The sequence below is a fragment of the Panthera leo genome, chromosome F3, assembly GCF_018350215.1.
Source record: "Panthera leo isolate Ple1 chromosome F3, P.leo_Ple1_pat1.1, whole genome shotgun sequence".
Lineage (NCBI taxonomy): Eukaryota > Metazoa > Chordata > Mammalia > Carnivora > Felidae > Panthera > Panthera leo.
The window spans coordinates 39,669,834-39,694,772 of NC_056696.1; positions in this window are offsets into that span (position 1 = coordinate 39,669,834).

Genomic DNA, 24,939 nt, shown 5'->3' on the forward strand with positions numbered 1-24,939 from the left:
AAATTTTTTTTAAAGAAAGAAAAAGAAACAATTCTTGCCTACCCTAAAGTCAAGTAATTCTTAGAATTTGGGAGGAAACTTTAAAAGTTTTGCCTTTCACATTCAAATCATTAGTCCACACAGAATTGGGTTTTGTTTGGTACAAAATAGGAATCCATTTCTTTGTTTTCCAAATGGCCAGCCAATGTTTCCAGTACCGTCTATTGACTAGAATTTCTCCAGTGATCTACAGTGACATCTCTGGTCATATAACAAGGTTTCATGATGTGCAAGTCTGTTTCCAGACTTACATTCTCTTCCAAGTTCTCTATCCCTGTGCTAATACCATTCTGTCTTAATTACTTTGCCTTTATAAGTTTTGCTATCCAGTTGAGCAAGTTTTTTTCAGGAGCGTGTTGGCCCTTTGTTATTACTATTCTTGGCCCTTTGTTATTACATACACATTTTAGAACCAACATATCAGTTTCCACGAAGTCCTGATGTGATTATGATTGGAAATACATTTTCTGTACATCAACTCATGAAGAAAATTGACATTTTTACAATATTACCTTCCTATACATCTCTAGTTTTTTAGGCTTTTCTTAATGATCTCCATAGAAATTTCTCATTTTCTCCAAAGATGCTTGTCTATCTTTCATCAGATTTATTCCTGGACTCATTATACTTTATATTATGATTGTGAATGAGCCCCTTTTAAAAACATGTTTTTCAATTGTTTGCTGGTTTATAAAATAAAATTTATATACTTTTTATAAATTTATATAATTTAATTTTTACAAATTTTATCACTTTGCTAAATGCTTTTCATATTCTAATGATTTTTAGTTTCAGTTTTCTAAAAATAAGTAAATTTAAGTAATGTTAGTTTTGCTTGTCTTTTCCTTTTCTTTCTCTTAGCTGACTATACTGGCCAGAATTCCAGTGCGGTATTGAATAAATGTGACGTTAATAAACATTCATGTCTAGTTCCTGATTTTAAACAAATTAAATAAATAATAAATAAAAGCCTTTAAGTCACATGATTCCTCATTAAGAATGATGTGTTTTGAATGTTTCTCAAATACACTTTAAGAGCTTTTTTTCCTTCCTTGAGCTATCGGGATGAAAAATTATATGTTTTTCAAATTTTAACATCTTTGTATGCCTGAGATAAACCTCATTTGGCCATAATACGTTACCTTTCATATACCTGATATTTTATGTTAACATTTTTTAATCTGTGCATATAAGTGAGATGGATCTATAATTTTCCTTTTTCACACTCTTCATGGTTATACAGGCATCAAACACTCAGTTGGGGAATATTTCCTTGCCCCCATTCTCTGGAATAACATATATAAGATTAAAATAATCAGGGGGGTACCTAGCTGGCTCAGTTGGTAAAGCATCAGACTCTTGATCTCCGGGTCATGAGTTCAAGCCCCACATTTGATATGGAGATTACTTAAAAACAATTTTTTTTATTTTTTTTTTTATTTTTTTTTTTAACGTTTTATTTATTTTTGAGACAGAGAGAGACAGAGCATGAACGGGGGAGGGGCAGAGAGAGAGGGAGACACAGAATCGGAAGCAGGCTCCAGGCTCTGAGCCATCAGCCCAGAGCCCGATGCGGGGCTCGAACTCAGGGACCGCCAGATCGTGACCTGAGCTGAAGTCGGCCGCTTAACCGACTGAGCCACCCAGGCGCCCCTAAAACAATTTTTTTTTAAACTTGGAAATAATCTCTCTAAATTTCCTCTAAATAATCTGGGCATGGAGGGTTTTTTTTGTGTGTATGGAAAAATTGTTACATTGAGATTTATTGTCTTTAATAGTAATAGGACTAGACAGGCTTTCTCAGTAATTCAAGGTAAATATTATTATATGTATATTTTTCAAATATATATTTATTGCATTGTGGCCAGAAAAGAAATAGGACATTAGTTCTTCAAAATATCTTGAGATTTGCTTTATGGACTAGTCCCTGATCAGATTTGCAAATATTCTAAGTCAGACAAGAATGCTTTTTTTTACTTTTTTTTTTTTTAATGTTTATTTATTTTTGAGAGAGAGAGTGAGACAGAGTGTGAGTGGGGGAGGGCCAGAGAGAGGGAGACACAGAATCGGAAGCAGGCTCCAGGCTTTGAGCTGTCAGCACAGAGCCCGACGTGGGGCTCGAACTTATGGACAGTGAGATCATGACCTGAGCTGAAGTCGGACGCCCAACCGACTGAGCCACCCAGGTGCCCCAAGAATGCTTTTTTTTAAAGTTTATTTATTTCGTGAGAGAGAGTGAGCACACATATGTGTGAGCATGGAGGGACAGAGAGAGAGGGAGAGAGAGAATCCCAAGCTGACTCCAGGCTGTCAGCATGGAGCCCATTGGGAGGCTCAAACCCACGAACGTATGAACCATGAGATCATGACCTGAGCTGAAATCAAGAGTTGGATGCTTAACCAACTGTGCCACCCAGGTGCCCTAAGAGTGTTTATTTCTAATAAATATATAGTTGCATATATTAAATAAATCAAGCTTAGGAGTTCAAGTTCAAATGTTCATGTTCACATTTGTCCATCAGTAGTCCTCTTACCCATTAATAAATAAAAGAGTTCAGTCAGTCTTCCATTATACCGGTGGATTTGTCTATTTCCCCCTGTAGTTCCTGCAATTTTAGTTGTGTGTATTTTGGGGCCGTTTTATTTCAGAATCAATATTTATAAAGTTAGTTAAGCACTAGCATGTCATAGGATCTTAGATCTGAATGCATTCACTGGAGTGCAGTCACAACCCCTGACACTCTTCATGCCCATACAGGAGGAACGATTTCACAGCACGCTGCCACACAGCCAATGGACTTATTGAATAATTTTAGAGGCAGCCAGCTTCCTACGTTATAGGGCAGCCCAGTTCTTCCTTGGAGATCTTTGCTTGATTATAGTCCCCACTTAATTAGACTCTAAGACCAGGCAGTATGTAAAGCATTTTACAAACATCATGTTTCATTCTCGCACAAACTTATCAAGTAGGTAGTTTGTTCCCATTGTACTATGAGGAAATAGAGTAATGAAGCAACTTGCTCCAGGTTGCACAGGTAGTAGTGGAACAGCAGAAATTTAAGCCCAGGTTTGTCTCCTAAATCCACTAGACTACAGGTTTTGTTTATTTGTTTGTTTTTTAAGTCATCTCTCCGCTCAATGTGGGGCTTGAACTCACAACCCAGAGATCAAGAGTCACATGCTCTGCAGACTGAGCCAGCCAGGCTCCCCAACACTCCTAAGTTTTTAATTAGGTCTCAAATCATGTCGCTCTAACCACTATTGTTAATGTTCCCAGCACTTCCCAAATCCTTGGAAGCCTCAGAAGCAACTGCAGCTAATATGCGTTCCATAACCCTGCCCAGCTTTCCTCAGTTTTCTCTTAGAAGCTTTGGCCCTTTGCCATATGCCTTCTTTTTTTTTTTTTTTGTATTTTTGTGGGGTTTTTTTGTATTTTTTATGTATTCTTTTTTTTTTTTTTAAGACTTTCAGGTAATCTCTATGCCTAACATGGGGCACGAACTCATGACCCCCGAGATCAAGAGTCACACGCCCCACCGACAGAGCCAGCCAGGTGCCCCACCTTCACGTATTTTTACTACTACTTTCAGAAAACTAGTCAGTCTTTCCATGTGGGATGCTTCATTCTTAATGCACAGCTTAGTGAGTTCCAACTCATTTCCGCTCCTGAATTAGGCCTGAGGAACAAAGCCTAATATTTAACATCAAGTCCTTTATCTTCCAGGGTTTATAAGTCAAACCTCAGAACCATGCAGGTCTCAGATGTATGTTCTTTAATAAAGAGCTCAGCACCTGGGTGACTCAGTCAGTTAAGCGTCTGATTCTTCATTTCGGCTCAGGACATGATCCCACGGTTCATGGGCTTGAACTCCACATCGGGTTCCTGTGCTGGCAATGCAGAGCCTGCTTATGAGGCCGCTCTCTCCCTCTCTTTCTGCTCATTCTCTCTCTCTCTCTCTGAAGATAAATAAATAAACTTAAGAAAAAATAAAGGGCTCAGATTCAAATTTCCTCTTAGGTCTCCCAGAACACTATCTAATTAATCTAAACTGCTATTTCTGTTTTCTTCACTGACATGATTTTATGAGGGTCTTTTAATTGTGGGACCGCAGAAAACCTTCCCTATAGTAGTTCACATGGAAATCACAGATGGCATTACTAATACATTCCTATTATGCATTATGCTTTATGGCAGGGAGGGACAGGAACATATCCAGGGTGACTCAATTAGACAAGAGTTGTGGAATGCATACATCCTCCGTAACCATTCTGAGAGTTTGCCTTAAGCTGTGCCTTAGAACAGGAAATGCTGCAAAGATGTGAGCTGACCTGTATGTTATTCTCAGGTGCTGTTGAGACATGTATGGAAATAATAATGCCTACCATTCTTTTACCCCAGGAATCTTCTGTCTCACACCTATTAGTTTATAACTACTCCTTACTCTTTTAATAGGGAGGCTTGGAAAACCTGTATAAATTTACATCTAGGTAAGGACAGTCAAGCACAGATTGATAATGACTGGCCTGTCATTGATATTTTTTTCACATGTACCATCACAATGAATCAGACCACAGCTCAAACTCTACAGCAGTTTCCTGATAAGTCATATGACAACACCTTCAAGTTCTAAAAATTGAATTATTTAGTCATTCAATAGATTTGTGGCATCTACCATGTGGCAGACCTGGGAATACAGTGATGAACAAGAAAGATGTAGTCTCTGTTCTCACCCAAGCTTACAGTAGAGGAGGGGAGACAATTACAGAGTAGTGAGGGCTAGGTATGAGAAAGGAAGCACAGGATGTCCTAGGAATGTATCGTATGGGCACATAATCCAGACTTGGGGGATCAGGGAAAACTTCCCAGGGGAAATGTCATCTAAAGTGAGATCTGGGGACGCCTGGGTGGCTCAGTCAGTCAAGTGTCTGACTTCAGCTCAGGTCATGATCTCGCGGTTTGTGGGTTCAAGCCCCATGTTGGGCTCTGTGCTGACAGCTCAGAGCCAGGAGCCTGCTTCAGATTCTGTGTCTCCCTCTCTCTCTGCCCCTCCCCCATATGTGCTCTGTCTCTCTCTGTCTCTCAAAGATGAATAAACGTTAAAAAAAATTTTTTTTAAGTGAGATTTGAAGGCTGAATAGGAATTGGAACAATTAAAACAGGAAAGAAAAGAGGAGGGAAAGGCACATCCAAGGAACTGAAAGGAGTCAGGTGTGTCAGTCTACTTAGGTCAGGTTATGCTGCAGTAACAAAAGACCCCAACATCTCAGTGCCAGTGGCACAACTAAGGTTTTTTTCTCATGCTGCAAATGTGGAAGAAAGATTGTAGGGGGGTAAAACTGAGGTAGGAAGGCTAAGGCAGTGATTCAAGCCAGAAAAGATGGTAGGCTGAACTAAGGTAGTGGCAGTGGAGACAGAGAAGTGGATAGAATCAAGAGATTTGTAGAAATTAGATTAATAGCTCTTCCTGATGGATTGGATATGGAGCATGAAACAGAAGTCATAGTTGACACCCAAGTTCAATCTATACTATGTAGCTTTATTTTTATTTATTTATTATTATTTTTTTTTAATGTTTATTCATTCTTGAGAGACAGAGAGAGACAGAGCATGAGCGGGGAAGGGGCGGAGAGAGGGAGACACAAATCTGAAACAGGTTCCAGGCTCTGAGCTGTCAGCACAGAGCCCAACGCGGGGCTCGAACTCATGGACTATGAGATCATGACCTGAGCTGAAGTCAGACGTTCAACCGACTGAGCCAGCCCCTATATACTATGTAGCTTTAACCACAAAGCATAACATGAAGATAAAAGCATTTATAGATGAACTAAATACAATAGCATGATAGCTATTTTATTATTGATAACTTTAGAAATACCTTCCTACTAATCTCAAATACAGCATGGAGTTTATGACCTCAGTGATTAATATTGTTCTTTCTGCCAAAGTTCCTAGTACAGATGCATTCACAGAAGTACAGAATTCTTGACAGTGATGCTTGTGGGATGCAAAATTAGGAGATGCCTTGTTAAGAGTATGTCTATTTTATAATTTGACATTCATCCTAAAACTTGAACTCACAAAGATGTCATTGGGGAGTTAAGGAAAAATAGATGGGTGCTGAGCTATAAAGTCTTCTTTTGTAAACCTTAGCAAAGGGAAATACATACAGGTTTGACTAGTTCAACATTGTAAGGCCATCACACTCTGAAGACACCATATGACAGCTATGACCATCAGAACACTTAGAAACCTGCTGCCAGTATGGATTCATTTTACAGAGGTAAAAATGCTGTACTGGATTCTCCTTTTCAAGGTTAGGGATGTTGCTGGGTCATTAAATCCTTGAAAGAGAAAGAGAAGAGCATCCTAAGTTTTTCCAAGGAACTCTAAATTTCTCAGCAGTGGGACAAATTGAGAGCACCGATTCAGATATGTATTTTTTCTTTTTTTTAAATCTGGCAATAACCTCCTTTCCTTCTAACTTTACCTGTCTAGCTTCTCCCACCGTGATCATTTTTCATCCACACAGGGACTGATAATCTATTAATGTTTCTATTTTCTCCCAACATTTCTGCCATCTCTGTCTTCCTTTTCCATAGTATGCAATTTAGATTCTGTACTGTGAGGGTTAATTCCAACATGCCTACGATAAGCCTGAGCTGTTTCACTGAGATCAGAAATGTACCAGAATTACACAGACTCCTGTCAAGGCATGAAATGTGCTGATTAATGGTGTTGCTTTATGATCAAGAATCTGAGAAATTGGTTCCCTAGCGTCCTCCAAATACGACCTTATGAAGGTGTTGGGGTTTTTTCTTTAATCTTTATGAACTCAAAGATTTTAACATATTTGATGCATTTCAGCTCATGTCACTAATGTTTTCTTTCTGAAGCTGAAATTGTGCCATCTTTGACGTGGGAATCTCTTTAAGGTGGCTTGTGGGTCCTTCAGACATAATTAGTCCCAACAGTCTTTGTTTCCTTGTTTTCTGGTATGACAGAGCCTAGTCCAGAATCATCTGACATATTTTTGCCCCAGATTGGGAAGATATTTCTGCCAGGAGCCTGGTTCCCTGAGTTCCCTTTAATAGAAAATGGTATTTAAAAGCCAGAGTCTAAGCATTAGGAATGCTAATTGCTACTAACTTGATTGTTGTCTTTTAGACCTTTTTAGTGGACAGAACCAAGATGATCATCTTCTCCTCCTCCTCCTCCTCCTTCTCCTCCTCCTTCTTCTTCTTTTTCTTTTTCTACTTCTTCTCCTCCTCTTCCTCCTCCCCCTCCTCCTCCTCCTCTTCCTTCTTCTTCTTCTTCTTCTTCTTCTTCTTCTTCTTCTTCTTCTTCTTCTTTTTCTTCATGAGTTCATTCAATTCAAATTTAGAATTATAAGATTACAAGTTTATTTAACTCCTTTGACTTTATACTGGTATCATTTTTATACCAAAAATCTTGGTTTCTAAGAATATTAATGTAATTATTTATTTGCAAAAAATAATATTTGAATAACTTCAGAGTGACAACCAAAATTGTTACTAATCATATGATTACTGAAAACAGTTTTAAATGTCTTTCAAGTTTTAAAAAAAATTTCACATCTATTCCACTAGGTATGTATAATCAAATTATTGTGTTTTGAATCCATGTAAAATAATTCTTTTCTGTGTGGTTAAGACATGAAATCAATGTACTGGTGGGCTCATTTGTTTCATTTTGCTTCTGAGTTTTAGGAATTGTTTTTCTTTTCCATTTTGATTTAGTGCTGTTTTGTAATTATGTAAGACATTTACATGATTTGAAATTAAATCTAAAAAGTAGTGTATATTCTTTTTTTTAATACTTAAGCAGTTTCCTTGTTGTTGCTGTTGTTAATATTTATTTATTTATTTAAGTTTATTTCTTTATTTTGAGGGAGGAAGGCACAGAGAGAGAGAACCCCAAGTGGGCTCCACACTGTCAGTGCAGATCCCCACACAGGGCTCGAACCTACAAACTGTGAGATCATGACCTGAGCTGAAATCAAGAGCCAGACATTTAACCAACTGAACCACCCAGGCACCCTTCAAAAATAGTGTATGTTCTGAAAAGGTTAGATTTTATCTTTGGTTCTTCTGCCCTATTCCTGCCTTCCTTACAGGTTTTTTGTTTTGTTTTGTTTTGTTTTAAGGTCTATTTACTTTTGAGAGAGACAGAGAGAGAGAGAGAGAGAGAGAGAGAGAGGGTGTGCACGTGAGCGGGGAAGGGGCAGAGAGAGAGGAAGACAGAGGATCTGAAACGGGCTCTGGGCTGACAGCAGCAAGCCTGATGTGGGGCTCGAGCTCACGAGCTGCAAGATCATGACCTGAGCTGAAGTTGGACACTTAACCGACTGAGCCACCAGAGAGCTCCCAGGTCATTGTTAAAACTTAAAAAATTTTTTGTCTGTGCTTCCAGTTTTGAAAATATAAGCAAATATTTTATATATGTGCACAAATATGTACATGCCTTTTAGAGAAACAGTAATTACAACAGACACTTTTCTGCACTTTGTTTTCATTTAGCAACATATCCTGGAGATCACTTTATAATAGTGTATAGAAATACTCTTTACTCTTTTCCCTTTCTCCATTGGATGTTTGCACTATACCTCTGGTTTCCTGTTGATAACTATTTGAGTTGCTTCCAATTCTCTGCTATTAAGAGCAGCTCTGCAATGCATAGTTTACTAGACACTTTATTAAGCATTTACAAGTCTGATCATATTTCACTGAATCTGGAACTCTGTCGATTATAAGAGGCACCATTACTTTATGTAACACAAAGAAAAGAAAAACATCCTGTCAAATTAGTCCTAAGATACATCTCAGTTTCAGAGATTTAAAATGTTGTCGGGGCGCGGGGGGGCGGGGGGGGCAAGGAATAGTGTACATTTTAAAATTGATGAAATTAGAATCTCATGTAACCCTTACAGAAATCCCAAAGGGAGGTACAATTATCATGAGCCCCATAATGGAAGATAATTTTTCTTGCCTTTTACTCTATCCCTAACCCAAGAACTATGCTTGGCATGTAGTGGACAATACATATTTGTTGAATGAATGAATGAACAAATGAGTGAATAAATTTCCATTTTATGAAGAAGGAAACTTTGAGTTACAAAGTTGATCTAACTTGCCTATGATCAAACAACTATTTACTGGCAGAACCTAGATTTCATGCAAGAAAGTCACAACTCATATATATCTGCTGCATGGCACCCTATAAATTTATGATCACCAGCTACAATCAGGCCCTCAACAATTCTATTGCTTTTCTCTGGTCAACTTGCACTTCCACTCATAGCAACAATTATTTTATTTATTATTTTTTTAAGATTTTTATTTTTATTTTATTTATTTATTTATTTTTTTTAGAAATATTTCATTTTTTTTTTCAACGTTTTTTATTTATTTTTGGGACAGAGAGAGACAGAGCATGAACGGGGGAGGGGCAGAGAGAGAGTGAGACACAGAATCGGAAACAGGCTCCAGGCTCCGAGCCATCAGCCAAGAGCCTGACGCGGGGCTCGAACTCACGGACCGTGAGATCGTGACCTGGCTGAAGTCCGACGCTTAACCGACTGCGCCACCCAGGCGCCCCAAGATTTTTATTTTTAAGTAATCTCTACACCCAACGTGGGGCTCGAACCTACAACCCTGAGATCAAGAGTCATTCCACCAAATGAGCCACCCAGGAACCCCAGTAACCATTATTTTAAACCATCACTACCTCCAAGCCTCAAGGGTCCCTTCCCCCAATTTCCACTATCTCATTCCCTCACTCTGAGTAGAGAAACTTTCCTCCTATTTCATAGGCAACATGAAGCCACACATAAGAACTGCTTCAGATTCTTATCAAACACATAACCTTCCGATATCTACACTGATTCTTAACTCCTTTACTCTGTGCCAATAGAGGATGTGCCCCTCCTTCTACCAAAGGTTGATTCTTCCCCTGGGAGTTTGGATCCCAACCCTCCTGCCTTTTCCCAGAACCCTAACACTGGTAGTTACCCCTATTCTACCCTACAAATTCAACCCATCCCTCTGCATCAGCCAAGATGTAAAGAAGACCCTCATTAATTGTGAGTTAAACAGGAGAGAAATTAATTTCTCTGCCACGTATTTATTTAAAGTTTTATTTGTTTGAATACGTAACGGTCATTGTACAAAAGTTCAAAGGTAAAAATTGGTGTACCAATTTTACAATATTCCTCTAGTTCTTCTGGTTCTTTCTAGTTGTTCCTCTTGCAAGATTATAAATGGAATTTCAAGCCACAGGAAATGGTCCCTAAGGAGCATGTGTATATAGAGAGAAGGGCCCTAGGACAGAGAGCTTATTTCAAAGCTGAGCAGAAAATAACCTGCAAAGGGTTTGAGAATAAACTTCATTAAAATAAAAAGAAAACCCAGAGATTGTTTTGATCTAGAAGTCAAATGAAGAAAACATTTCAAGAAAAAGAGAGTGTGGGCCTAATGCTCAGAGATTCAAGATAAGAATAGAGAAGTGACCATTATGTCTGGCAAGAAGAAAGCTGTTAATAACCTGGACAAGAGGACTCTTGTGGGGGGGGGGGGGGGGGATGGACTATGGAGAAAATATGAGGAAACAAGTTAAGTCAGTGATTATAGTTAGTTAACTCATGAGATTTTGTTAAGAAGAGGATCAGAGAAACTAAACTAGAAATGAAGGACAAATGAGGTCAAGATAATTTTTTTCTCTTATAGAAGGTATTGTGATATATTGTTTGTGGAAATAAGCCATTAGAAAGGGGAAAATGTATGATTTATGTGAGAGAGGAAATGATTGCCGAAGCATAGTCCTTGAAGATGAAAAACTACATAGAATCCAGAACACAAGTAGAAGGACTGACCTTAGAAATGAACTAGGACACTTGATCCAGAGAATTAGGAGGAAAATCACATGGGTGTATATGAAGGTAAGTTGTAGTCTGAGTGGTTGTAGTTGTAGTTTGGATGGTCTGCTTTATTTTTTAAATTTTTTTAATGTTTATTTATTTTTGAGAGAGAGAGAGAGAGAGAGAGAGAGAGAGAAGGAGTGGGGGAGGGGCAGAGAGAGAGAGGGAGACACAGAATCCAAAGCAGACTCCAGGCTCTGAGCAGTCAGCACAGAGCCCGATGTGGGGCTCGAACTCACGAACCACAAGATCATGACCTGAGCCAAACGAAGTCAGAGGCTTAACCGACTGAATCGCCTAGGCTTCTCCTTTATTCTTTACTTTTTTATGACCATAATTTAGGAGGTTTCAAAAGATAGAAGGTGTGAAATAGTTGTTTTGAAGAGTGGGAAAGAGAACATTACAAGACATATAATAGGATTGTCAAGCAATACTAAGCACCCAGTTGAGATTTGGGGCCATGAATTTAAAGAAGTCTAGCGGACATGGTAAATAAGACCAGCTGAGTTATATTCAGCTGCTCTAGTATAGACCCAAAGTAGGCAGATTGTTTGGTATAACCAGAGTTGGGGACTTTCCTAATGAATACAACAGGTAGAACTCAGGGAAAGAGTGGCAAGGATTTTAAGGATATCTTCAGGAAGTAATTATAAATGTTAACTATAGACTTTTGGCAGGGTGAAGAGGAGGATGTGATGATATGGGTAGATGATTACAGTTGAGAAAATGATAGAATTTATGGATGGGAGTTCTTGATGAGGTCGAATAATTGCTGGAGCAGGAGTTCTAGAGAAGGGGAGCCCGAAGGATGGGTAATGGTGGCCAGAGAGTGGGATTCTTGAAGTCAGAATTTCAGAGGTAGTGCAGTGATTGTCATGACAAAGCAAGGAATGTGACCATGGATGAGTGAGGTCTGATAGAGGATTGGATTTTTAGAGGCCAAGAAGGCTGAGGAACTGAGTGACGCCTGGGTAGCTTAGTCAGTTAAGCGGCTGACTGCAGCTCAGGTCATGATCTCACAGTCTGAAGAAAAAAGAAAAAATTAATTGGCCTCCATCAAAATTTAAAATTCCCTGAAAGAAGACACCATTAAGAAAATGAAAAGGTAGGGGCGCCTGGGTGGCTCAGTTGGTTGAGCATCCAACTTTAGCTCAGGTCATGATCTCACCGTCTGTGAGTTTGAGCCCCACGTCGGGCTCTGTGCTGACAGCTGGGAGCCTGGAGCCTGCTTCAGATTCTGTGTCTCCCACTCTCTCTGCTCCTCCCCCGCTCACACTCTGTCTCTCTGTCTATATGTCAAAAATAAATTTAAAAAAAAAAAAGGCTAAAGAACTGAGACACCAAAGTGTCAAATGGACCATCCATATGAAAATGGAAATTTCTAACAAAGAGAGAGAGAGAGGGAGAGAGAGAGAGAGAGAGAGAGAAAAGAAAATGAGAGCAGCGAGGCAGGTGGGATGAGGACTAATTATGCCTTACGTAAGGCCTGGTCTTTCCACTCTTTGGCTTCCTGAGGGGAAGATATTTATAAAAAAGAGAAGGGACCAAACACAATATGAAAGGAAAAAGCTAAGAGAGTTTGTTCCAACCCAATCTTCTGGCATGGTAACCTGATTGTGAACTTCAAATACATTTTACTCTCACCCAAATCTGAGCATCATTTCCTTGGAAAGGCAAAAAGAGAAAGGGACCATAGTGAGAAAAGAGCATAGATTTTGGCCCATAAAATTGTCCATATCTACATACATTCTTTTTCCTCCCATCCAACCCCTCTGCCTGTTAAAACTGTGTATGCATTTCATTCAATTCTCCAGTGAGCATGACCCCAAAACATCGAGCCACACCAAAGATCAGAATGTGTTACCAATAAAGACAAGAGCGAAACAATAGTCATGGCGCTATAATGATAATGATGAAATAATAATAAATATCAATAATAACAGTGGCTGACGTTTATCGAGTACTTTCTATGTGCCAGGCCTCACGCAAGGGAAAACATGCGCTGAGCAAACGTCATGAGCAATCTGGTCTGTGTCAGTGAGATGACTCACAAGAAGTTCATAGGTGGGCATTTTATTTTCAACATCCAGCTTTTGTGAGTCAGTTATTGTGAATCGTTTCACCAGAGACCAAACAACCCTAAATATACTGACCAAATTTACTCTCTGGATGTGTATGACTAGCCTCAATTTTGATGACCACGACAATATAAACTAATCAAGTGAGACCCTGCTAGAACTGGTCACCATTTCTACGAGTCTACATCACTTGATTACTTCATTTGAAATGTTTTCTTCCAATGGCAGTTTACTCCATGAAGGAAATCAATCGGTGCTTCACACAGGAAAGAAAATAACATTTAACTTTTAAGATTTTTACGACAGAGAAAAGCTCGTTATTTGACTTTTAGTCAATCTAGCAAAAACTATTGGTTTTGAGATTTTCTCTTCTTGTGAATCCATAGTAATACGTGAATGCAAAATTGGTCAAGATTTCAAAATAATATCCACCTTTAGTAAGTGTGTGGAACACTGATACTCTTGTACATTGCCAATCAATTAGTACAATAACAGTATGTATCAGATGCTTAAGAATATTCATACTTACCAGTTCCCTTTCTAGGTTTTTTGTTGTAAAGTAATTACTGATACAAATAAAAGTGTATTTGGGGTGTATTGATTACATTATTTGAAAATAATATTATTCTGGCCTCAGCCTAAATATTCAACCACAAGGAATTCATTCAACTTATCATTGTACACATATACAATGGAAATTAGTGCAACCATTGAAACTCATGTTGACTATTTAATGACATGGGAGGATATTAATGATCTCTTAAGAAAAAAAAACAGGCTAAAAACTGTATACGTGGTATGATGTGATTGTCTTGAAAAAACAATATATGAATAAATACACAGAGAGGAAAAAAGATGAGGAAGGATCCATGATATTGATAGTATCCAAATATTGATAGTAGTTGCATAAAGGTAGATACATAGATCAGTGGAATAGAATTGAGGGTCCAGAAATAAATCTTTACATTTATGGTCACTTGATTTTCAAGAAGGGTGCCAAGACAGTTCAATAGGGGAAAGGGTAGCCTTTTCCACAAATGGAACAGAGACAACTAGATATCTGCATGCAAAAGAATGAAATTGGATCCCTACCTCATACCATATACAAAAATTAACTCAGAATGGATACCCACAAATGTAAGAACTAAAAATATTAAACTCTTAGATGAAAACATACAAGTAACCTTTGTGACCTTGAGTTAGGCAAAACCTCCTTAGGTATGCCACCAAAAGCACAAGAGACAAAAGAAAAAAATAGATAAATTTAACACTTTGTGCTAGAAATGGTGTCATTAAGAAAGTGAAAAGACAACCCCAGAATGAGAGAAATTATTTGTAATGCTTATATCCAATAAGACAATTATATCCAGAATATGTAAAGAAGCATACAACTGAACAATAAAAAGAAAAATAACCTAATTTTTAAAAGGGCAAAGGATTTGAATAGACATTTTTCCTAGAAGATATACAAATAGCCAATAAACACATGAAAAGATGCTCCACATCATTAGCTATTAGGGAAATGTAAATCAAAACCTCAATGAGATACCACTTCACACTAATTAAGAAAAAAAAAGAGGCAATAAGTGTTGACAAGGATGTGAGAAATCAGAGCCTTTGTATGTTGCTGACAGGAGTGTAAGGTGGTACACGGTCATTTTGGAAAATAGACTGACAGTTCCTCAAAATGTCAAACACAGAGTTAACATATGATCCAGAAATTCCACTCCCAGATTCCAAGAGACTTGAAACAGGTGTTAAAACAAAAATTTGAACATGATATTCATAGCAGCATTTTTCACGACAGTCAGAAAGTGAAAACAGCCCAATATTCCTTATAAATGGATAAACATAATATGGTATATCCATATAATGGAATATTATTCAGCAATAAGAAATTAAGTGTTGATACATGCTACAACTTGGATCTAGAAAACATTAAGCTAAGTCTAAGAGGTCAGTCACAAAACGCAATTCCATTTATTTGAAATGTTCAGAATAGACAAATCTAGAAAGACAGAGAACAGGTTAATGGCTGCCTAGGGCTGAGGAGGGGTAATGTGTGGTAGAGAAAATGAAAAATGACTGCTAATGGGTTTCTCTATAGGGTCATGAAATGTTCTAGAATTATATTGCGATGATGGTTGTACAACCCAGTAAATATACTAAAAGACATTGAATTGTGCACTTGAAATGGGTGAATTGTACAGTATGTGAACCCCAATAAAGCTTTTAAAAGCGTTAACAGTATCTATTTCTGGATGATGGGCTTATGTTGATTTGATCTTTTTGTTCATCTGTATCTTCTACAATGAACCAGTGTTTCTGGTTGTAGGAAAAGAGAAACAAAGTTATTGGCTACAGGGTTTATCTCAACAAGATGACTTCTTAGAATTAAGTGTAGAGGTTCATGGATTTAAGGCGATTCTTTTTTTTTTTTTTAAACGTTTATTTATTACGGAGAGATAGAGAGAGACAGAGCATGAGCATGGGAGGGGCAGAGAGAGAGGGAGACATAGAATCCAAAGCAGGCTCCAGGCTCTGAGCTGTCTGCACAGAGCCCAACACGGGGCTAGAACTCAGGAACAGCGAGATCATAAGCCGAAGTCGGACGCTTAACCGACTGAGCCACCCACGCGCCCCAAGGCCATTCATTCTTAAGTTAAATAATTGTCCTTGGAAGAAGGACATTCTCCCCATCCATTTCCCTCATCTCTTTACTGTTCTCTACTGTAAAATAGAGGAAGTTTTTTTTTTCCCCCTTCAAATAATGGAATCTGTGGGTGTTCCTATTTTTCTCACTTTGTGTGGTGATTCATTTCAGGCTGGATGCCTTTCCATTTTTGACTTTTCATTGTTTGCTGCATTGCAAGAAACTTCTGTACTTTAAAATCTTAATTTGGATGGTAATACATTCAATGTGATTTTGCAAATGGAGTTTAATACTTTAAGCCACTTTAGCAGATTGCATTCTTGTTCCTTCCCCTACCCCATGACCAGTTATCATTTGGTTTTAATCCCTTAACAGCGATAAATACAAATAACAATGAATATTGCACATTTAAAACAAATTTCAATTTGATAGTATAATGATATACTGTGGGAATTAACAGATGTGTTTAAACAGATTATAAATAGTCTGAGGGATTATATAAAAGTATTTTAAACAATTGGGGATTTTCTCTTTATTACATATAGCATATGTTAATAGGTTGATTAATCACTTTGCTGCAAGTGGGTGGATCAAGCAGTACCTGATGATAACTGGGCTTAAGGAAAATAACTGTCAATTCATACTTGCTAAGAAGAGATCTACTCAGTTGAAGGGCCATGCTCCTTTAAGCAGAAAAATCCATGAATATGTTATAATTTCAAATTCTTCTCCGACATAGACCATGAAATTAGAAATGACTACATTAAAATTGGAGGGGACACAGACCACAGAATCTGAGATAATTCATAGAAAAGCCCTTCCAAAAGTGAAAAGCATTATAAAATATAAGATATTATTATTAGTACTATTATTATTACACGAAGCAAGAAGATATATGCTCTTGAAAAGCATGAAAAGAAGCCCTCGCAACAATTTTCAAGTTTTAAGTCTTTGTTTATATTTTGGTTGTGTTGAATTCAATATTCTAAAAATTATCAGGAGTTCTACAGAGGCACCTGGAAATTGGGAATGGGGGGTAACAGACTTCATTTTTATACCAAGTGTTGATTTCATTTAAACACAGGGTCTGGGGGTGCCTGGGTGGCTCAGTAAGTTAAGCATCTGACTTTGGCTCAGGTCGTGATCTCCTGGTTCGTGAGTTGGAGCCCAGCATTGGGCTCTGTGCTGACAGCTCAGAACCTGGAGCCTGGATTCTGTGTCTTCCTCTCTCTCTGCCCCTCCCCCATTCACGTTCTCTGTCTCTGTCTCTCTCTCTCTCTCTCAAAAATAAATAAATTTTAAACACATGGTCTGGAGCTAAAGAAAGAAAAATAAAAAGATATTTTCGGGATGCTAATGCTGGTTTCAGTGACCACTTACATAAATAATCTTTTCATAATTAATTGATCATTTGTGACTTCCCCTGAATTCCAAGGAGGATACATGAAAGGCCTTTCTATGGCAGGCAGACCCAGAACTGTGTTAGAAAACTGCTGTCAGAGCATTAGCTCTAGAAGGGCTTAAGTTGTGTCAAGAGCCAAGGATGTCATTGTGTTTGCATCTCTTGGAGACTATGCTTAAGCAAAAGATTAGTGGGGTGAGTGTCAGGGAAATGCTAATATAGTCGAATACAAGATACACCTTTCACTCAGGGTTATTATGTAATAATTATTTTGGAGGGGGAAAAATCACACTCAGGCTCTATCAGAGCTCTTTACAGAGATTGCTTGCCTGTTTCCTATCTGCCTCACCACTTCCCTGTAATTCCTTGAGGGCAGAGACCCTGGATTTCTACTTTGGATTTCACCTTTGCAGTACTTGCCATATCAAAAATATGTATTTGAATGACTTACAAGGATTTAGGAGCATCTGGGTGGCTCAGTTGGTTAAGCATCTGACTTCTCAGGTCATGATCTCACAGTTCGTGGGGTTGAGCCCCATGTTTGGCTCTGTACTGACAGCTCAGAGCCCGGAGGCTGCTTCCGATTCTGTGTCTCCTCTCTCTCTGCCCCTCCCCCACTCTCTCTCTCTCTCTCTCTCTCTCTCTCTCTCTCAAAAATAAATAAACATTAAAAAAATTTGAATGACTTACAAGCATTTAATAATCTAGCAAGTTATCAGTTTAAATGATTGAAAGTTATTTTCCAGCTCAACGTAACTGTAGCTCTCAGAGGAGTGAAAGCTGTTAGCAAGTGCCATTTGCAGATTTTTGGGGGGGTAAAGAGAGTTTTTGGCCCCTGAAATGTTCCATCTTAATTAGTTTTGTCCCCACACCTAAAGTACTTTTTATAAGGTTGAGTCATACAAAACCTTGCACTGCCAGGCTGGAGAGCCTGTTTCTCTGGAAGGTAAAGGATTTAGGTAAGGAGTCCATTTGAATTACTCCAAATAATAACACCTCAAAAAAGCATTACAAATATTTCTGGTTTAGGATTCACATTTGAGAAATGTGAAGAGGCTACATTTCCTGAGTCAAATAAAATTTTACTGTGAATACGGCTGCTTCATCATGACCTCACTTGGCTTTCTATAAGTAGGCAAGTATCAATGTGTATGTCTCTAATTTTTCTTTCAATTTTTCTTAATGTCTATTTATTTTTTGAGAAGGGAGAGGGGCAGAGAGAGGGAGACACAGAATCCGAAACAGACTCAGAGCCTGCTCAGAGCCTGACACGAGGCTTGAACCCATGAACCTTGAGACCATGACCTGAGCCGAAGTCGGACGCTTAACCGACTGAGCCACCCAGGCACCCCTGTCTATAATTTCTTAATTTAAATTTTTCACCTTGTTACTAAAAAAACCAGAACAGAACAAAACAAAACAAAAACAGTATTTAGTTTACTTTTCAATTACTTAACAAAACAAACAAACCTGTATGCTATGACCTGAATGTCTGTATTCTTCTAAAATTCATGTGTTGAAAACCTAACGCTCAGTGTGATAATATTAGGAGGTGAGGCCTATGCGAGATCCTTGGGGCGTGAGGGTGGAGTCCTCATGAGTGGGATTAACATTCTTATAAAAGAGGCCCTAGAGAAAGCTCCCTGCCCCTTTCAGCATGTGAGGACACAGCGATAGGGCATGACCTATGAACCAGGAAGTAGATCCTCACCAGATACTGAATCAGTTTGCATGATGGTCATCTTGGACTTCTAGTCTCCAAAACTGTGAGAATAAATTTCTGTTGTCGATAGTCTACTCAGGCTGTAGTATTTTGTTTTAGGAGCTGGTGTGGACTAAAACACCATAGGGGCTTAAATGTGTAATACAGTTGGATATGGAATTGATTTCCTTTCATGATGTAAAAATTGAAAAAAGAGTGTATTAGTAATAATTTTACCTAGCCTTACTTATGTTCTACTTATAGGTAGATAGTGATGTGGAGAACAAAGGCAGAAGAAAAAAAATTAACTTCCTTACAACTTATAGTCCAGCATGACCTTCCTCAAGGAGCTTAGCTGCCTTAAAGTTAGTAGTTTGCTAGAGGCAAAAGGCAACCTTAGCTTGACATTAGCCCGATTTCCAGGATCCTGTAAAAATCTCTTTGGAAACATCCTTTATCTCTAGTCCCCCCGCCCCCCACCAAGATATGTGTTAGCAATCATCCTCCAAAAAAATGGCCCACTGATATACATCTTAAGGTCCTCATGACTAAGGTTTTACTAGACAGTAGTAAATGACCTTATCCTAACAGCAGCTAGCTCCTCAAGGTCCTGAAAACCTTGCTTCCAAATTCCTTAGAGATTTTCACTATCCCGAACCCCCTCCCAACTTGAAGGGATATGATCAGTCAGCCCTCGCAACCCCAGTGCAGCTCTTTCTGCCCACAGGTCCTGTCCCTGTGCTTTAATAAAGTCACCTTTTTTGCACCAAAGACATCTCAAGAATTCTTTCTTGACCATTCACTCCTGAACCCCAACATTTCATATCAGATAGAAAAAACATTTCATGATGATAGAAAAAAAAAAAAGAAAAGACAAGAAAAATAGAAACCCCAATGAGTCATCTTTGGAAGATGCCAGAGAACTGTGACATAATAAGACATATGTACTGGGTCTGTGCACTGGGTTCCTGGCACAGAGCTCGAAATCCCTGGAAATTTCCTGAGTGATAGGAGAAAGAGAAGCATCTTTTGTTCTTTAAAACAAGCCCTTTTCAATGACACCTAAATTGATGTTAATGATGTGGCTTTGAAAAACCCTTACCTATGGGATTTCGGAGGACTGGTTGTCTGGGGAACCAACCACCTGATTAGAGGGTCATCCCCCTGGCCTAGGGGGATGAGAGAGAGGCTGGAGATGGGCTTAATTAGCAATGGTCATTTAATCAATTACACCCGCAGAATGAAACCATGATTAAAAATCTAAACAACAGGATTCAGAGAGCTTCTGGGTTGGTGAACACACCAAAATGCTGGGAAAGTGGTGTGCCCAGAGACGACATGGAAGGTCTACACTCCTTCTCCACACCCGTTCCATTTAGCTGATACTCAGTTGTATCCTTCATAATAAAACAGTAATAGTCAGTGCTTCCCCGAGGTCAGTGAGCCACTATAGCAAACTATCAGACCTGAGGGGAGGGTTGTGAAAATCCTTGATTTGTAGCCATTTGGTCAGAAGCACAGGAACTGTAGCCAAATAGCATGAGTTTCCTCCCTGGTGAGTCACAGATAGAAACTACACTAGGTGAGTTATCCCACAAAGGAAACTATTTGCAGCAAATAAGGAGATCACCAGAAATAACTTCCAAAGCTGCTGTGTCTCCCCAAACAGGGGTAAAGGGGTTCTTTGTATTTAGGGTTACGATGAATATCTATCTATCTATCTATCTATCTATCTATTTATTTATGCATGCTTGAGAGAGAGAGACTGAGAGAGAGAACACAGTGGTAGAGGGACAGAGAGAGACAATCCCAAGCAGGCTTCATGCCTAGCATGGAGCTGGACACGGAGCTCGTTCCCACAATCCTGAGATCATGACCTGCACTAAATCAAGTGTCAGGTGTCCAACCAACTGACCCACCCAGGCACCCCTAGGATGAGTATTTAGATAAGGGAGCCTTGTCATCATATATAGAGGTGGGCTTAAGGTTGCACACGAGCCTTAAGGAAGCATGTCTATTACATACATTGTATGTTATGTAAATGAGGCTTGCGCTCTCCCTTGGGCAGAGATTTTAGTATTATGAGGAGCTAAAGGGAATTGTGGATCATTCCAGAGGTCACTGCTTGGCCCATCTGTGCAGACACAGGTTGGGGGCTTAGCTCAAACTAGTCTGGGAGGTCTGGGCCCCCAGAGCTCTTTCTTCGGGCAGTCATTATTGCTTGAGGGGAAGTTTCAGTTTCCATCATGGGACGTTGTGCCCATAGGGTCTTTTGCCTGAGTTAAGAGATAAGTGGGACAGAAGAGCTTAAGGAAAAATGTGGGACAAAGGCTGGTGGGTACATGCAGGTGAGCACAGATGTTGAGTCTTAGAGTCTAGCTGGTAATAGTACCTGAAATTTGCATTTAGTAGCTGAAGTTAGGGACAATCTTGTGGGACTGAGCCCCTAACCACCGTGTGCCAACTCTGGGTAGTTAGCGACAGAGTTCCCCCCCCTTCTCTCCCCACATTTAGCCTTGTTGAGAGTAGAAAGAGCAGTATTTTTCTTTTAGGAACCAACTTATAATTCTAAAACCTTATAAATAAGAAGAAAAAAAATCAAACAATTGCCTGTCTTTCTTGTACAAACCATACATGAGGGCAACCATTCGTTGATGAAATAAAGTTTCCTTTCAATAAATGAAGCAGGCATAATCTAATTAGAATATCACGGTGTGGGGACCTCTAATGAAATAATGGACGTAAGAAAAGATCATCAACCGCTCCTAAAAGCATTAGGTGAAAACCTCACAGAGAACATGATAGTGCATGATTCACTGGCTTTGCCTGAATCTGCTGATCAATCTTAGCACCACAGAGAGAGACAATCAAATACTTTGTGCTTTCTGAAGAAAGTACACAAACCGCTCACAAAATGTTCATGCCAACAAATCGAACCTAAATCTGATGGAGCCTCGAAATGTGTTAGTTTACAGAAAATATAAGAGACAGAAGTTCTTTGAACAACATTGGTAGGATGCAATTAGCAAAATTCAGATCTTAGGGGGGAAAAGGAAAAATGACAAGGAAAAGAAAGGGAGAACAAGAGAAACAGAGGAGGAACCCAGTCTAAAAGAGATGGATAAACCAAAAGGAACATGCAACCCTTAGTTGGTTCTTGATTTAAACAAACTGATTGTAAGAAACAAAAATTTCAAGAGCTGCCAAAATGGCTGTCCCTACTAAAGACAAAAACAAGATCACAAGCCCACCTACTCACGTTGACTTTTGCTGGTGTAAATTCTATCATCAAAAAAGGTGTACCTCTTGGTTAACCCTTCTTGTCCAGGGTAGAACACTCCCAAAAGTCAGCACTCCCAAAAGTTCTTAGGTTTAACTGAGTTTGTGAGCTCATTTTCCCAAGGACAGGCATCAGTAAAGGACCGAAGTCTTAAAGATGATGATCTTTTGCTTAAAGTGCCCAGAAAAGGGGGGGTCATACAAAGAAAGGGAAAACTCCAAAATGAAATATCACCAGTTTCACAAATTTACTGTTATCCTTGGGCTTTAGACATTTGATTTTTCATACAGTCAATTCCAGATAATAGGCTAGTAGAAGTGGACTGCAGCACAGCTTGGGTTGAGATGGTGACATTTGGTTTTTTGTTTGTTTTGTCCTTGGGTTTTTTTTCCCCCCAGAGTGTTTTAATATGAATAACTGAGAGATTACAAGACCAAATATTTCAAACCAAACAAGGAAGCCATTTTGTGCAGTTTTAACTCCAAAGCAACAAGAGAGCCTCCTGGCCTCCCAGCTAGCCCCAGGGTCACTTTTCAAGTGGATATGAATCTTAAAATCCAAATTAGAGGTGGAAAGGCATAAGCCCCTTCGACAGCACCTCTCATAAATAATCATCCATTCTATTTAAACACCTCCCAAAATAGGAAATCTCAGCCATATTCCATTTTGGTGAGGTTTGTTATGAAGTTTTATTGTTGCACAAGAACAAGTCTGCCCATCTCCCGAAACAGCACTTTAATTCTTGAAGACAGCTTTCTCATCCCCCGCTAAGGCAGCAACTCTCACCTGGAGTCTAGCAAATGTGGAAGCAGAATGAGGAGAATGCCCTCCTTTCGGACAATATCAGCAACTTAGAGCAGAAAAGGCTAGTAGTTTTGAAAAGTGTTAATTCCCGTGATGCCTCGTTGAAGTTAAAAATTTATTTCAGTGGTTAAAAAGAGAGCATGCATGCTAAAATCTTTTAAAAATGGTTGTAAAGCCATTATCTTAAGTCTTCCCCTGATTAAACATTTCTTGCTCTTTGAAATGTTGGCAACCTGTATTAATATATATTATTATAATATTTAATAAAGTATATTATTTAAAAATATATAATAAATAACATATATTATATATTATTAGCGTAACTATATAAGTAACAAATATATATTGATATAAAAGAGTAAACTAATCCACTTTCCCTTTTAGGATTTGACATGGAAATTGCATACATCCCTTCTACTTGCATCTTATTGGTTAGAACTTTGTGACATGGCTACACATACCAGTAAGGGAACTGGGAAATGTAGTGTTATTCTGGGTAGCCATGGGCCTGGATAAAAATTCCCTTAAGAATTTGGAAGAAGAGGGGGCGCCTGGGTGGCTTAGTTGGCTAAGCATCTGGCTTTGGCTCCAGTCATGATCTCGCGGTCTGTGAGTTCGAGCCTCCTGTCAGGCTCTGAGCTCTCAGCACAGAGCCTGGAATCTGTGTCTCCCTCTGTCTCTGCTCCTCCCCTACTTGCACTCTGTCTCTGTCTCTCTCCCTCAAAAATTAATAAAACATAAAAAATTAAAAAAAAAAGAATTTGGAAGAAGAGGAGAATGCATAGTAGGGAACTATTGATGGTCTTTGCTCCAGTAACTCTAAATAAAAGCCATATATCACACCATATATCACAATGATCGTGTGTCCTAAACTAAGAGTTTTAGTGAAATACCCAAATACAGGTAATATATATGTGATGGACACTTGTTCTTGGCTGCCTAACAGCACTCACTCTACTTCCAGTAACAATTCTGGTTTTTATTTGGGAATCCATTCTTCCTTTCAGTCCATGTAGTTCTATGGACATGCTTCCATTCTTGAATCCAGGGGTGTCTTCTGACTTAACTAGCCTAGCTAGTTAGAATATCACATTCCTTAGACAACAATGACTGGTTCAGGAATGGGCACATGATTTCATTTCAGCCACTAGAAAAGCAGACTCTCCTTTAATTCTGCAGCCATCTTGCTACATGGAGTATGATGGTCAAAACCATTTTTTTTTTTTTTTTTTAAGTCTAGGATCCAGCCATGTTTGGAGTCTGTTGTACACTGGGACTTCTAAGCTACGAGATCTAGCAAATCCTCTTTTCCATTTTTTTTCTTTTATTTCTATCCTTATACTAGTTTGTAGTGGGTTTTCTGTAACTTGCAATAAAAACAATCCTAACTGATGTAGGTGAGACAATTTCTAAATCTCCAAAATGTCAAATTATACAATAAAGAATTAAAATAATTTTTAGTTATTTAAAAAAATGTTTTAATGTTTATTTATTTTTGAGAGAGAGACAGAGTGTGAGCAGGGGAAGGGCAGAGAGAGAGGGAGACACAGAATCCAAAGCAGGCTTCAGGGTCTGAGCTGTCAGCACAGAGCCCGACGTGGGGCTTGAACTCACGGACTGTGAGATCATGATCTGAGCTGAAATAGGACGTCCAACCAGCTGAGCCACCCAGGTGCCCCTAAAATAATTTTTAAAAATCAAGTAAGATATCTGACCAGTTCATGTATTTCAATGAGTGAGCTATTATCACATAGCAAAGATGTCACAAAGCATCATTGTTCCACACCATACTTGCAGAATTTGAAGCACTAGTTTGATTACAGGCTTCAAGAATTCTTTCTCATACGTTACCAACCAACTCATATTCCTGCAGATTCAAGAGCTTAAAAAATTTGGTGATTATCAAGAATCATCCTTAAATCCTTCCGGAATGAGGTGGAAGTATAAATAAGTTTTCAGAGGTATCAAGCAATTTCTTTCTCTTTCTAGTAGCTTCTTTTCTAGGCAACCAACTCTCTTTTTATACAGACTCCACAGTCTCATTCTG